The sequence below is a fragment of the Sorex araneus genome, chromosome X (genome assembly GCF_027595985.1).
Source record: "Sorex araneus isolate mSorAra2 chromosome X, mSorAra2.pri, whole genome shotgun sequence".
Lineage (NCBI taxonomy): Eukaryota > Metazoa > Chordata > Mammalia > Eulipotyphla > Soricidae > Sorex > Sorex araneus.
The window spans coordinates 62,056,042-62,058,254 of NC_073313.1; the positions used below are offsets into that span (position 1 = coordinate 62,056,042).

The 2,213-nt window shown below is 46.2% G+C and overlaps 1 non-coding gene across 1 annotated transcript; it reads right to left on the reverse strand.

Annotated features, from left to right (window-relative positions):
• Positions 1-1,489: 1,489 nt before the first annotated feature.
• On the reverse strand, positions 1,490-1,611 carry LOC129400206 (U6atac minor spliceosomal RNA). The gene has a single exon (XR_008627525.1). It is a non-coding gene; the product is annotated as a U6atac minor spliceosomal RNA (small nuclear RNA).
• Between the last annotated feature and the right edge of the window lie 602 nt (positions 1,612-2,213).

Consider the following 2,213-nt stretch of genomic DNA (forward strand, 5'->3'; position numbering starts at 1 on the left):
CACTTATATGCAAAGTTCATGACTTCATCTTTTCTAACAGCTGCATAGTATTCCATTGTATAGATGTACCAAATTTTCTTTAACCAGTCATCTGTTCTCGGGCACTTGGTTTTTTTCCAGATTCTGGCTATTGTAAACAGTGCTGCGATGAACATAGAAGTGCAGATGTCATTTTGACTATACTGTTTTGTTTCTCCAGGATATATTCCCAGAAGTGGTATTGCTGGATCAAATGGAAGCTCAATTTCTAATTTTTTGAGTAGTGTCCATATTGTTTTTCAAAGGGGCTGGACTGGTCGGCATTCCCACCAGCAGTGTAGAAGGGTCCCTTTCTCTCCACATCCTCTCCAACAGCGGTTGCTTTTGTTCTTTTGGATGTGGGGATAACACAACTTTTTATCCACTCATCTATTATTGGACACTAGGGTTGTGGCCAGATCTTGGAAATTGTCAAAAATGCTGAGGTGAACATGGGTATGTATCTGTCCTTTTGAATGACTGTTTTTGTGTTCTTGAGAGCTTGTTTGGAGGTTCTAGCAGGGAAGCGCAGCTACTCCTATACCCTCTACCGAAGACTGGTCCGTCTGTATTCGGGGAAGGCCGTCCTCTTCGACCGAGCGCGCAGCTTCAGGAGGGATGCACATGAAGCGGTGAGGGAGGAAGGGGGCACCCGCCTAGCCAGCCAGATCAGCCGAATCCACCCTAGCGATCAATGGGGTGACAGATGTCGCAGCCAGATCATCCTCACATCACTTTTGTGTTCTTGAGGTCAATGGTAAGGCGTGGAATTGATAGATCCTATGGAAGTTCTATATTTGATGTTATGTGAAGTATTCAAATGATTTGTGTAGAGACTGAGCAGAGAACAGACCCACCAGCAGTGACTGAGTTCTCCTTTCTCACCACATTCCCCACTAGCACTGATTGTTACCAGATAGCTAAAAACTTATTTTTTTATTGTTTTAATTGGAAGCATCATGATTTACAATACTGTTTATGATAGAACTTCATGCACACAATGTCCCGCAACCACACTCTCCACCAGCATCTTCTTCCCTCCACCCTGTCTCCGGGTGATCCCAGACTTTTTGATATAGACCAAATGATAGATGATATCACATTCTCAATTTTATTTGCTTTTCCCTGTGATGATGATAATCTGTGACGATGAAAATATTTTCTTGGGCTTGTTGCCCATTCTATGTTTTCTTTGAGCAATGATCTGTTCATAGTCTTTTCTTAGTTTTGGTTGTTTGGTTTTGGAGGTTCAAGGGGCTGCTCCTAGCTTGGCAAGCTTATGTTTTGTGGTGCTGGGGATAGAAAGATTGCTTCCTGCATCTGAACATACACTCAGCCTGTGGAGCTATCTCTCTACCCTTGAAGTTGTTTCTTTTTTTTTTTTTTGCTTTTTGGGTCACACCCAGCGATGCACAGGGGTTACTCCTGGTTCATGCACTCAGGAATTACTCCTGGCGGTGCTCGGGGGACCATAAAAATGGTTAGATGCCACGAAGTAGGTGGCAGTGCCTTAACCGTATGTGTGTTGCAAGGCCAAAGCCTCTTCCATCCTTGTCAAGGAGAGTGCTAACCTTCTCTCCTTTCATACAACACTTGAAGTTGTTTCTTAAGACCTGAACAGTCTCTGTTGAATTTCAGTAACCTCCACAGTGTGGTATGGGGAGCAAAGTCTGAGGTTCCCAGAGATGGAATTCCTGCAGCACAGAAGCCCTGCCTGAGGAATGGAGACAGTAGCCCCCAGCCCTATAGTAATATGCAGCCTGCTAACCTGCTGTGCTGAGTTCCAACTGGCCAGCAACCTTGATATGGGAGTCAACTCCTTACAAAGAAATCCTCCATCTCACTGTCTGCCTGTACCCCCTCCCTGACAGTGGTGTGGACTGATCTGTGGATATATTAGCCAGGCTGGCAGGGGGCAGCAAGCATCATGCGTGGGCAACAAGAGTGCCTTTGGGGAACCCATATCTGCGCCCAGTCCCCCTCTCCCACCCTTTTGGGATCCAGCCCGTGTTAATACACTAGTGTGTGACCTGAAAGAGTGGTCTGGAGGGAGCACTGGCCTGTGATGTGGAGACTGGCTTCCACCCCTGCTCTGCCACCAGCTGGGGCACGCTGGGCAAGTTCCTTCCCCTTCCTGGGCTTCTGTGTCTCAACAGCCAAATGAGCGGAGTGTAATTGATGGTAAATATTTAATG